The sequence below is a fragment of the Sinocyclocheilus rhinocerous genome, unplaced genomic scaffold (genome assembly GCF_001515625.1).
Source record: "Sinocyclocheilus rhinocerous isolate Xijiao unplaced genomic scaffold, SAMN03320098_v1.1 scaffold807, whole genome shotgun sequence".
In the NCBI taxonomy this organism is placed as follows: Eukaryota; Metazoa; Chordata; class Actinopteri; order Cypriniformes; family Cyprinidae; genus Sinocyclocheilus; species Sinocyclocheilus rhinocerous.
Window position 1 is genome coordinate 334,881 of NW_015650326.1, and position 14,464 is coordinate 349,344.

Sequence of the window (14,464 nt, forward strand, 5' to 3'; positions counted from 1 at the left end):
CGGTTCATTAGCCGCTGTAGGGAAATAACGAGAAGAATAACAAAGTGCAGTAAACTGTTTGCACTACAAACCAGTGTGTTCATAATTAAGATAATACATTAAAATAATATGGCAAGACACACAAGTTTGCAATATCAAGCAGCAGTTTTGTACAGCTATAAATAGCTGAGACCGGAAGCCACGTTAAATTTACAAATGGCTGCACCCACACTTAAGGGAAAAATAAAGTGGAAAAAGTTGGTGTGAAAATGATATTGGTGACCCTGGACCACAAAACCAGGCATAAGGGTCAATTTTTCGAAATTGAGATTTATACACCATCTCAAAGCTGAATAAATATCTTTCCATTGATGTATGGTTTGTTAGGATAGGACAATATTTGGCTGAGATACAACTATTTGAAAATCTGGAATCTGAGGGTGCAAAAAAATCTAAATATTGAGAAAATCGCCTTTAAAGTGGTTTAAATGAAGTTCTTAGCAATGCATATTACTAATCAAAAATTAAGTTTTGATATATTTACGGTAGGAAACGGTTCTCAGCTATAGGATTGTCTTTCTCACCTGAAGCTTATTAAACACACATCAATCCGCCATCATTTGAGCTGCAGTGTGCATGTGTGTCCTCAGGAGGGCTGTGATGAAGTCAAGGACAACAAGGGGTAAACTCACTCCACTCGCAATATAAAATAAATCTCTTTTATCCACCTTATTTTTCAACGTGGAAGTAAGCCGTTTTCTGTGAATGTGCAAGACTTCCGGTTCATTAGCCGCTGTAGGGAAATAACGAGAAGAATAACAAAGTGCAGTAAACTGTTTGCACTACAAACCAGTGTGTTCATAATTAAGATAATACATTAAAATAATATGGCAAGACACACAAGTTTGCAATATCAAGCAGCAGTTTTGTACAGCTATAAATAGCTGAGACCGGAAGCCACGTTAAATTTACAAATGGCTGCACCCACACTTACGGGAAAAATAAAGTGGAAAAAGTTGGTGTGAAAATGATATTGGTGACCCTGGACCACAAAACCAGGCATAAGGGTCAATTTTTCGAAATTGAGATTTATACACCATCTCAAAGCTGAATAAATATCTTTCCATTGATGTATGGTTTGTTAGGATTGTGTTAGTTAGACAACTTTGTTGGTGAATAGTGAATTTTTGGATAAATTTGGTTTTCCAGTTACGCCAAAAGTGTATGCTGTTGTATTTGATGCCATACCTCAACAAGTTGTCCATTTTGTTAGAGCTTGTGGAAGTGATTCTTCTGAGGCAATGTAGTATGTTAAAGACAGCATGTTTCTAGGAAGCATTGATATTCTTAAAAAGTTGTACTAATAAATATATTAGGAATATTATAACAGGTGATACAGCTGCTTATAAAAGCTTATTGTGGACCAATGTATTTAGAAATATAAATTGCAATAAAGCTTGGCGTATTTGTGAAATATACTGTTTAAATAATAAAGTAAAAGAGGTTACATTTAAAATTTCACATGGTATATATCCAGCTAAAAGTGTGTTAGAGAGATTTAATTTGGATATTGATTATTCCTGTGATTTTTGTTCAGTGGAAAAGGAGTCTATTGTCCATCTGTTTTGTAATTGTGTTTACACAAGGATGGAAAATTTCATTAGAAGGAAAACAAATATTATATTCAAGTTAAATAATTTTTATATATCCAGCTAAAAGTGTGTTAGAGAGATTTAATTTGGATATTAATTATTCCTGTGATTTTTGTTCAATGGAAAAGGAGTCTATTGTCCAACTCTTTTGTAATTGTGTATACACAAGGATTTTCTGGGTGGATAAGGAAAATTTCATTAGAAGAAAAACAAATATTATTTTGATATGTATGTATTATTCCAGTGAAAGTAATAATAATAATGTACAGCTTTTCATTATTTGGGGAAAATTTCACATGGTCAGGATCCAAGCCAAATTTCAGTCAGACTAAGGACTACTGCACCAGTTTGGAGAACATTGTTAATAAAAAAGCAAAAAAGACTAATATTTTTCACGAATATACAGTTTTTGATTAATGAATCAACGGTTTGTACACTCCGGCATGTTTTTATGTACATTTTTGTAAACTGTTGTATATTTTGTTCTGGTCAAGAAAAAGAAATTTGTGAAGCGCAAACCCCGCCCATTTTTCATTTAATGTTAGTTTGTAAAGCAAATTCATTAAGTATTTAATACATAAAACTGATGGTTCCAGTGACGCGTTTTTTCTGCACTGCTGGAAGAGGTCACGTGCCAAACAACAGTGAGCTGCTTAAAGAGACAGTTCACGCAAAAAGCATCGAGGCTTTCTTCTCGCAAATGTATCTTGAATCGCAAAAGGATTCAATACGGTGTACCTTGTGGCCATCTGGTGGTTTCACATCTGGTTCTGTAGCTCATGTTATATTTTATTCGAAGAAATAAGTCATTGTGAATGTGATTAACCCCTTCAGACCCTGCGTCCATTGAAATGGACATCATCAGTTAGTTGGAGTTTATTGGGAGACCAAATATTCACTATAGAGTTCAAATCTGAACTCGGACCAAGCCAAAACATGAGCCTGATGGACTTGTTCTCCAGCCACTTCTTGGTTGTCTTTGCAGCAATGGTCAGCAGCATTTTCTTGGTGAAAAAAAAACAACAAAAAAAACATCTGATCGTTCCTCTTGAGGTAACTTCTCAATTCTGGGAAGCAAGTCATTGTGCAATATTCTCTTAATACTCCAAAGCATTAATCCTCCATGCATTTATGCATTCATTATTGTATTTCTGACCAGATCTTCAAAGACACTGCTTTGGAGCATCAGCATGCAACATGTGTTTTATGTACTGAATGAACCACTCTGAATCAAACTTCATTGTCTTTGATGTTTTTCTGAGACAGCAAGGCTTTTTAAGGAGCGTTTGCTTAATTCTTGCTAATTTCCTTAACAGAAACTTGCAGTTAAGACCATTAAAAGCTTAGTGTTTGGCCTTTTTTGCCCCAGAGTATATATATCTACAAAACTAGAAATGTACAAAGTATATACAAAGTTTGTAATGTTGAGTTATCGCAGAGTTGGGAGAAACGGGAAATGTGAATGGGTAAAAATACTTCCAAATCCAACAATGCTTAAAAAGCTGTTTAGAGTTATCAGAGACTTGTATAGAATGCTGCTAAGGTAACACAAACTTCAAGGTAATTCTACACATGTATAAAAAAAAAATGGGTTATTGAGACTCTGGTACATAATATTCTTTGGTACAAAGTTTTCTAACCTTTTTTTTTTTACTGCATGGGAAGCACTGACTAAAATCATTTTATTTGCAGACATTATTTATTTACAAACAACTGGGTAACAGAGGGTGTTGTAAAGGAAAGACTAAAGGCGAGAAGTGACAAACCAGAAGCCTGGACTCAAATCTAGAGTCCTCCTCCTATGAATACAGAGCACATCGGCCATCACACTTGGAGGTCTCGCTATTTCACATACATAAGAAGCTGGTTCCAACTTTTCTTTCGCAGCACACTGTTGTCCCACCCCGAATTACACATTTTTTCCAGAAAACGCAAGCAGTAGTGCCATCATAGTAATAATTAAAAATAAAAACACGGCAAAGATCACAGAAGGAATAAAAATAAACAAATGGTACTGATGCAAATAGACCACGTGCTTAGTAGCTATATTTCAAACGTCACCATAATCTATGTGTCAACAACCTCAGCTAAAGAAAAATCAATAAAACTTTGTGTTAAGAGCATGACTTCCTGAAACTTATCATCTAAGCCCAAGAAAATCAACTTATGGCAGATGATGAGTTTTTAAAAACAGGTTCTCTCTCACACACATACACACAAAAATCACCCACGTTTACAGTTCAGAAAGTGGTCCTAAGGTTTCTAAGAGATGAACGCACAAGGACCAGCCTGGATCTCCATTGAGCCCTGGGTGCTTCAACAAGATGAGGAAATAATCTCTCTGAGGAACAGAGACAACTATGCACACTAATATCACAGGTCCAGCAGAGGACGACAGAAAACACCAAAGCAAGATCAAGACGACGCATTTGCTTCTTGCTACCGGTCAAGAAAAAAAATCCTAAAACAGGAGGGTAGCTTGACCTTAGAACTTCCTTTCAAAACATTTCAAATAGTCAATATACATTACTCCTGTATATGTGTTAATAGTAAAATCATCCCTATGAGTCTCGTATTCTCACTTGGTGGAGAAAAAAAACAAACAAAAACGTAACGTTCTGCTTTTGGTAGAGCCATTGAGAGTGTATTCGATTACACGCAGACACGGCAGTGTCCCGACTGAAGCGCAAGCGTTCACAACACACTTCGATTCTATCTTGAAAATGCATACATTCAAGCAGCAATAAAAAAATATTTATGGCGAATGCATAATCTCTGGAAAAAAGGGAAAAAATACTGTATGAACATCCCTGCTATCATGTCTCTAAATACAAAACCTCTACCCATGATTTGCTTCAGTGTAACAAGAAGTCCTTTTTGTGTTTGTCTGCAGGTAAAAGCCAGTTCTTGGTGTATGTATTGGATGACAGTCTCGTGTATTTCTCTTATCTGGTTTCTATGGTCGAACGATCCGTAAGCATGCAAGCGTCGAAGAGGAGGGGCGGGGGCCTGGAGGAAGGCGGAGCGGAGGCTTAAGCCAGGGCTGGAAAAGCCTCGGGATCATCCACGTTGGGAACGGAAACACCTCCACCCTGTCAAAGTCAAAAGCAACAGACTTCAACACCTACCAAATGAGAGAAATCTGGAAACACTGGATGCTGCGCTACATATACAAGCATTTCACAAGCATTCAGCATCTTATGTGCGTCACATAAAACTTTCAGAAATCTGTGATGTAAGACCAAACTGTTTTTTTTGTTTTTTTTTGGAAAGTCAATGGGGACCAGGCAACTGTTTGGTTTCCCACAGGCTTCAAAATATCTTCATATTCAAAAGAACAGAAGAAATTCATACAGGTTTGGAACAACTTTAGGGTGAGTAAATGATGACAGAAGTTTCATTTATGGGTGAACTATTGCTTTAAGTCTGGGTCAATTGCAGCGGGTGATTATCTTTTTCTTTTTTGTTTGATTTACATTAAGGACAGACAGCAGCTGGTGTATTAGGCTGCTGTCACTCATAATTTAGCACCATGCCATCTATCATGGCTATATTCATGGCAAGAAACAAGTGAAAAATAGAAAAAGTAACTAACTAAAACGCCACATAAAAAAAGGTTATTTAAAAAAACAGTTTCTTGGCCAGTAAGAAATATTTTTGGCCTTAATTCATTATTCACAGGTGTTGCAAAGAGTAATTTGTAATCATTCAACGTAAATCATTACATTTAGAAGTGCAAATAACTATGGAAGTCTGTTTCTGCTACTGAATAAAAAAAGGGAATTGCAACTTTTTCTCAAAATTCTCACTACTTTTGTCACAATTTTGAGTTTACATTTTGCAATTCTTTTTTCTCAAAATTATAAACTCACAATTGCGTGTTATAAGTCAAGTCCAAATTTATTTCTATAGCACATTTAAAAGCAACAGAGTTGCGCTAAAGTGTTGTAAAGCAAAACACAGTATATAAAAAGCTTAATAGGAAACATGCATTATATGAAAATAGGGCTGCACGATAAATCGAAATGGAATCGAGATCGCGATTCGACAGAAGCTGTGATTGTCATGCGTATCTTTCAGTGAAGCACGGTTCTGTGATCAGCAGTAAATCTCCATCCAAAGGCCAGAGAAACTCCAAATACACCTCACAGAAGAAACCCAGAAAATGCAGCTGAATCGCTGCAGCTGAATAAACAGAAGATTCAACTGCTTTCATTGATTCAACGTGACACAATAAACACACGACTACGGCAATATACGGTTTATCTGAGTTCTTATTATTATAATTCGACCACCCTTGGTTTTACAGCGACAACGTGGGACAGTTAAGAGAAGCTGATTACTAGACCCAAGTGCTCTTTGAGGAGAGTAAGGAATCAGAAGGTCACTGATGTATTTTGGTGCAAGACCAGATTAAAGCTTTGTACACAAAGACAGAAATGTGAGGAAACAAAAAAAGTCAGACCTGCCAGAAAAAAAAGTCAGAATTGTCAGATATAAACTTGCAATTGCAAGAAAAAAAGTCAGAATTGGGAATTTGTATTTCACCGTTCTGACTTTATTTCTCACAATTACGAGTTTATCTCAATTCTGAGAAAAAAACTAAATAGTAAGAAAAAGGAAAAAAGGAAGAATTGTGAGATAAAAAGTCACAATTACCCCTTTTCTTTTTTAGATGTAGTTTTGGCGTTTCTGCCTTTATTTTGATAGGACAGTGTTTAGACAAGAAGTGAAGTGGGAGAAAGAGAGGGATGGGATCAGGAAAAGCCCGGACTCGACCCACAAGGCTATTGGCACCGACATCTTTTTCCTTTTTTATTCAGAGGCAGAAACAGGCTTCCATAAATAACATTTTAATATATTGACTTTGATATATTTATACTACTTGCTATTAAACTATAGCATTTTAGTACTGCTCTACACCCAACTGACAGATTCAGTCCAGTAACACTCAATGGAAAAGACTGAATTTTACAACAATAAAGAGCTGTAGTTCTTTGTTGGGGTATAAGTGAATTGTGTTAATAAAAAAAAAAGTAAATATAATGCATAGCAATATCAGTTTCAGTGGAAGACTAGAGTTTTATTTGATGCAAGCGGTATCTGCCACAAACTTCCATACTCAAACATCAGAAGAGCGTGTCTGTTTGTCATTTACCTTCTCAGATCTGCCTCGGCTTGGTCGTCCACCGCCACCGCCGCCACCAACACCACCACGACCGCCACGGCCTCCACGAGAACCTCCACGACCACGTCCTGGCCGACCCAAGTCTCCGAAGTTTATCTCCAGCTGGGAGGTTATGTCATTGGCGGGCTTACGGAAGTGGTGATCTCCACCCTCATCAGCCTTTAAGAGGGAATGATACGGGATCAGCTTCAGGAACTAAACAGATCATTCCCATTTCCACATAATGCTTGCTTTCTTAATGGGCTGTGAGGATTTCAGATTGAAAACTATGAGATTTCCTTAATGCGGAAAACATGGGCAAAATCACATAATCTGCTAAGAATGGAATTCACAGAATTTGGATGAATAAATCACAAGTAGGTTGTACAAATGAACCCAATCGCAATATTGACTAGAAACTCAAAGGGTCTTCATGACAACCAGTCAAACTAAAAGATCAATTCAACTGGAAGAAACTGTGACAGAAATACACTACTACTGTAAAGCAGAATGTACTTTTCTAAATAATACATTTTCTTTCACGTAGAGCTGTGCAATTAATCGAAATAGAGTTTCGATTTCAGACTCCAATGATTATGAAAATCCAATAATCGAGAAAACGATTATTGCCCCCCTTACTGCGCTTTCGTTCATCCATAAAAGCCCAAACTTCACGTGCAAATCAGTAAAATCTTGTAACATGACTTTCGCAAAATGGGACGTGCTTGATTTATTAAAGTTTATTAGACTTTCTCATTTTTTTAAAAGTTCCTCAGGAGGCACCTCAGGAACACGGACAAGTAAAGTCAACTATTAGCTTAAGTTGCCTGAACGGTCAAATACACGCAGTATTTAAACTGAAATACTTAAACTGATGAACTGTTTGTTTCATTTGTATCTTTTTATATTGAATTTGTCTTTTTTTTTTTTATTGCATTACTGACCGTTTAATTATTTTTCAATAATCTTTGAGGACTTTTTTTTTTCTTCTTTACTTATATGAGTTACCCTATTCTGCTTTGGTATTTAGAATTGTGAAATTTCACTGGTATCTAAAATGTCATGGCAACCTTATTTACAGAAAAAATATATTTGATATATCTCCCTATATTTAAATAAATCACTCGTATAAAGTTTTGGTCACGTGGCCCACTCATAATCATGATTACAATAGGGCTGGGCGATATGTCAAAAATCTCTTATCGATAATCGCCTTTAAAAATATTGCAATATCCGATAATATCGTCTACCTAAGCCCCACCTCCACCACGGAACGCATCTCCAAAATAATCGCATGCACAGATGCACGTTGCCATTACAGTAGTCAGCGTCGAACAACAGGCAAATAAAATATAAACTGAGGTTACAAAAGTGATTCAGTCAAGATCAGTGAGGGATTTTCTTTTCTTTCGTTCTTTAAATTAACATTAATGACTGGCGGCAGTGGCTGCTGTCAATGCACGGATCCAATACACCCTCGTTTTCTTTCTCAGCTCTTTACGTTCACTTAAGACATAACTGATTGTATTTATGGGATATTTTGATATAATTCTGTGTATTTGTCCATTCGAATGTGTAAGAATGCGAGAAAGAGAGCTCAGCCCAGTGTTTGCGTATATAAAAGGCGGCTTTTGTGCATGCGTTTTGTGTGTGTGAGTGCGCAGCACAGAAAACAGCGCGCGAGTGCAGAAGTGAGTACTATTTCGTCTTCTTGCAGTTGAATCTTTTGGAATCACAATAAATGCGAATACAGAAATCGAGACGCAGAATCGAAATGTAATTTTATAACAAGTAATTTGATTCCTGACCTTACGCAACTGATCTGATTTCCGAAATTGGAATAGCTTTTCGATTCCCAACCCCCCTACTAAATTATTTCATTCTTGTATGCAAAAAAACCTGTGACTATGGGGCTATGCAAAAAATATTTGTTATCATATAATGTTCATCTTACTAGGTTTATCATTTGTCATTTTTTTTTCCAGATAATGTTTATAATCGTCTGTTACCTGGTTGTTGACATCGACATCGCGATACTTACACGAGACATCGTCGATATACGATAATATCGTCCAGCCCTAGATTACAATATTTACCAAAATAATAGTGATTATGATTTTTGCCCTACTTTCATGTTATAATTTTAAAGGTAAACGTCTGCTCTACAGCACTTTGTTTGCCAAAAAAACTAAAATAATTGTTAATTTTAATTTAAAAGATTAATTAAATTGTTAATGTTTTTTGCCTTTAATGCAAACAGAAAAGTGGGATTTTAAAAATAAAAGAAGAGTCAACCCGTCACTGTGTGTACATGGCCAAAGATTCTTGAATTCTGGCATGGTCCCAAGTTAACTAAATTTTAGTTCAGGTTAACTACAGACCAACAATTGCAAAGGTGACCAAAACGGTGACAGGTAAATAAAAATAAACCAAATCCAGACCCAAACCGGGACAAATACCTTGTGGAATGAGTCAGGATCAACATCTCCAGCTTCAATCACAGGTCCAGCTTGCCGCTGGAAATGCATAAAAAAAAAAAAAAAGGAAGATTAGTCTCAAAACCATAAAATTACAGATTTTACAAGGCTAGAAAACCGACTAACTTAACTTACCGTGCCAACTTCCTCACTCTTTGACTTGTGCAGTACGTAGCCCTTCTTCCACTGGCTGTCGTTACCCTCGTTGGGCTTGCGGATGTTGAACTCAACTTTGGAGCGTTCTTTGTCTTGCATGGCCTTCCACTCATCCAGTGTCATCTCCTTAGGACCTTCATCCTTCACCTCCTCTACTTCATTCTCCCTACACAGACACAACCATCCAATGGCATGCTCTAGTCAAGAGATACTAGGCTTTTCTGTTATTCTGAACAGAATTCTCATTGACTCACTTGTTTTCGGAGTCGGCAGGGGCGTGATCTTCACCTTCAGGAACAGGCTCCGGTGCTGCAGACTGATCAAGCTCACTGTCAAATCAGACAACATTATTATTTTAGAACCAGACCACCGTGTCTTTCAATTTTAGGTGTTATTCATGTCCAGAACACAAGCGGTTTGGGACAAGTTACATGTCATAGTTTAATACTTAAGTCAATCCCAAGTATAAATAATATTAATAATGCTTGCCGTATCAAGTACCACTAATTAGAATCAACAAGAGTCCAATATTTTAGACAATCTGCAATATTTCCGTATCACACATTCAGGGTTTCTGCAGGTTTTATGAAGGTAATTTGTTTTCTTTTTTTAAACACCTGTTTAAAACCAAGTAAAGAAAATTGAATTAAGGAATAAATTGAAGGGAACACAATACAAATTTCTTCTATTATCAACACTTCAAAGTTTGAAAACATAGCTTCCAACAGATCTCATTACTTTTTAATTCATTTTACAAAAAAAAAAAAATATGCCAATGGGCTCAACTTTATTCAAAAGGGATGTTTTCATTCCCCATTGCCAGATGTTTATTCTTATTTTAAAAATAAACTTAATATTGTTCAATTTTTCAGAAAACACAAATTCTTGTCTTCATTTTGCATCTCAAGTAATTAACTTTTAGCAATGCATGTGACATTTAATTCCATGACTATGATTTAAGACTATGAGCTCTGATTTACGATCTTTTTGAGGCCTTCATTTGTGTAACGGTGAATTAATACTTCCTAAGAAATGCAGAAACCCTGACATCTGTCAAACATGACATGTCAATCTCCCACATAATCTGACAACACCACAAGCCTTAAATATTTCACAATTACAATCGTACCTGGCTTCTTCCTTCACATTGCCCCAGTTGTGCAAGCCACTCCCACCACGCTTCTCCTCTCCTTTCTGTCGACTAAAGCATGAAGGACATTCAAGTGAGACTAGTGCAACAACACACTTCGAACCATTTATTATTGCTGGCTTCAACACACTTACGATTTGTCATTGCCGCTGTGTCTGTCAAAGTCACGTTTGCCCCGGGAATCAAAGCCATCTCCTCGTCCCATGCCTCGTCCACGGCCACCTCTGGCCCCACGGCCTCCTCCGCGCCCTCTAGAGGGCTTATCCCCAACTGGCCTGAGGACAACATGAACAAAGACAACTGGCAATCTGGAGCTACAAAATCAATAAAGTTGCACAGCTATTGATTAAATAGGAATTCAGTGGAATTATTACCATGGTGGTTCTACAAATGATAAAGAATCACAATCAGCACAACACAGAAACACTGGCCTGAACAATGGCATGAGTTTGGGGAAACAGACAGACATTATTTGTGAAATTCCATTTGGTTTCTGCAAAAGGGTTTTCTAAATGAAACAACCTTCACTCAACTAGACTCCCATTGTCTATTGACCCATAAAGCACAGCACATGAAAATTTGATACCGGCATATCCCTAAATACAATAAATATACAACGCATATATTTAGCAAACTTGATTTTTTTCTAGGTTTCTAAAAAGCAATGGATATCAATTATTATATAATTTATCTCAGGATAGCAATATTGCTTACAAGCTGATTTATTGAAATCTTTTTCGGCTAAAACAAGGATTGATTGTTTACCTTAAAAACTGTTTCACTGTTTCTTTTGACATTTTCTGATGTTCATTCGAGTTAACTTTGTGCAGTTTTTATTGTTGATAGAATTTGAAAGCAGAGAGACTTTGTTTCATATCAAGTGACAAAGCACAAACCTGGATGGATGGAAATGCACCACAAATAATGTTTAGCTAAGTTTTGTTTGCACATCAACTGAAAGATTGATTCTTTGGATTTAAGAATCAATCAGATAACCAAAATTAAGATTGATTAAAAATATATATTTTTTAAAGCAATATTGTCAGCCCTAATGCTGTCATTTTTGTTATAATAAAAACACTCACTTGTCCGCAGAGAACTCGCCGCCCTCTGGTTTCTCGTCAGCTGGTTTATCAAAGCGCCGTTCACGAGGAGGTCGTCTGTCGGGCCGCCTGTTTCGTGAACCTAGGAGAGGAGGTAATTCTGACTTTGCTATGACAATCTGGTGCTTCTGAATCAGCTACTGTTTTGTTATTAGTTTATGTATTTGCTATTGACTGTTCAAATGCGGAGTTTTGCGCATCGTGTGTGTGTGTGTGTGTTTGTTTGCGTGCACGTGTGTGTGAGAGAGAGAGAGAGAGAGATAGAGAGAGACAGGGTCACATCACAGTAGAGTCAGCTGTCTTAACCGTGGCTTGTGTACTGCAAACACATACCAGCTTCATCACTGTGTCTGTCACGCGACTCTGTTCCCCCTTCGGACTTGAACTGATGGTAAAACAAACGACATTATTTACTGTCTTTACATTTATTTTGAAAGATGAAGCTCGCAATTATGGTAAGGGGCGTTACATTTCCGACGAGTGCTTGCGGTGTTCGGCCAATCACAATGCACTGGGTCAGCTGGCCAATCAGAGCAGACTGCGCTTGTCGGAAGGAAGGACTTTGTAGAAAACGAAGCGTTTGAGAGAGGCGGAATCAGAGCAGACTGCGCTTGTCAAAGGAGGGGCTTTGTAGAAAACGAAGCGTTTGAGAGAGGCGGGGCATAGAGGACCTACAATAATGTACAGTATTTGAAAAATAATGTGTTTTTTGAACATTAAAGCATGTCAACATATTCTGTTACACCAAATACACAAAATAATGATCTTTTAAAAAGCATCATATGACCCCTTTAATGGAGCCCAACATTGAAAACCCGTGAATTTTTGAGAGTTTTCTTTCATACACACACTTCATTCAGAGCAAAATTAGAGCTTTAAGACCTGACTGCACTCCGAGGGCGATTCCACCAATCTGACAGACGACTAATTTGGAGACATTTGCCAAATACTCAGATCCAAATCAGTACAGAGGTCAGAAAACATGCTCAACCGCTATCAAGCTTCAAAAAGCATAAAACAAAGTCTCACAAAAACCCACTAAATGTAGTCAAATATTTCTAAATCATGCATATAGTACTTGAGTTGTTGGCTAGGAGCATATACATGGTCTATGCATGAGCATTTGTGTGCGTTTGGAACAACATGCTGGTTAGTGAATGACAGCATTTGGGTGAAATGTAAGTTTTAGTGTTTTGCCCAAGGTCACACTGTTCATGAATCAACTCTAGTGATGTCTTTAGACGCATTTTCAGTTATGAGCTCAGATTTTAAAGCACCAGGTTACATACAAGTAAGATCACAAATCGTGCCTAAAAGAAATATGACAATATGAAATGACAAATCAACGCGGGCCTACATTTGACTGCTTTAATGAGTTGCTCCTTTTATCTTCGTTGCCGTCACGGCACGCCTTATGAAATAAAAGTGAAAGTGCTCTCATTCATATTTGCATGACATCAAAACATGTGCAAATCAGCGCAGCAACGGCTAATCGCACAATATTTACATACAGCTAGCAGATTAGCATTTGGCTAAAGCAGCTACGCAGTTATAAATAAAGTGAAATCGTGATTGGAGCGTGATACTGACATGTCAGAGGAAGAAAACGGGTAAATAAAACGTCCCCGGGGGCATTTCGCTCACAAAAAATGTGTTCGTGAACATTAAACGTCGTCAACAACAGGAGTACCGTAACGTTAGCAGCAGCAGCTCAGGCTGTTGTTGTTGTCCATGTTGACTTCTCTGCTGTGTTTATATGCACACGAGCACTCAGTCAGCCCTGTCTCATAACCTACTGAGCTTCCTACCTAGACAGCATTTTAGGCACCATACGAGCGTTCAAGAACTCAACGTTGGCGCGTTTGAGAGCCGTTTTGGCGCGTTATAATGTGTCTATAATGTCCAAATATGCTGTCTAGGCTCGCTATTTTTTGGGACACAGCCGATATTTTGGACTGTAATTTCTACATACCCTCTTTCTTAATTGGCACGGGGGCCTGGGTGTCTTCTTTCTTGTCCTGCACTGTATTTTTTCTGTCTTTCTGGGACTCTTTCTTCGGCTGTTTAGCGGCTTGAGCTGCCGTCTTCGAGCCGCCCGACGCGGCCGCTTCTTTCTTCTTGTTTTCGGCCGCCTTTAATATCTCGAACGGGTCGGATTCGTCATCCAATAACTGGTCGAACCGATTGGTAACGACGCAGCCGAAGCCTTCTTGCAGATGCCCCGGCATGATGGCGCCCCAACAACGGGATTCTCCTCCGATTCTTCGAGGCTTCGCGCGAACGGCTCACGGTGGACAACTACAAGATGGCTAAGGAAGACACCTGCTTCTCTTCCGGCGCTCTCAATATCCGGGACATTACAGCTTTCGCGCCATATGGGGGATGTAGTTTTACAACTGTAATATTCTATGAATGTAGTTCACTCGAGTATAATAAGTGGTTCATTCCACGAAATCGATGCCTTGCCAACCGCCAATAAACACCAAAGAAGAAGAAGAAGAAGAAATCGATGCCTTTTGCGTCCCTAATAAATAATCGAACATAGAATTAATATAACAACAAATACATTTGTGATTTAAAAACATAACAATACTATGTAGCCTATTCTTTCAACAATATTAGGCTACATCAAATTAAAGTCAATTAAATATTTTTATGATGATTAAAGGTAAGGTTTTTGGCCTGTCCCTCACAATGATTTTTCTTTTTCACCAAGACTTTTAATTTGCAAAATGAAGGCAAAATGATACAAAAATCACATTTGTATATTGAGTACAGCC

General features: G+C 37.7%; 1 pseudogene; it reads right to left on the reverse strand.

Annotated features, from left to right (window-relative positions):
• Positions 1-3,546: 3,546 nt before the first annotated feature.
• Positions 3,547-14,041, reverse strand: LOC107711699 (plasminogen activator inhibitor 1 RNA-binding protein-like; annotated as a pseudogene).
• Positions 14,042-14,464: the final 423 nt, after the last annotated feature.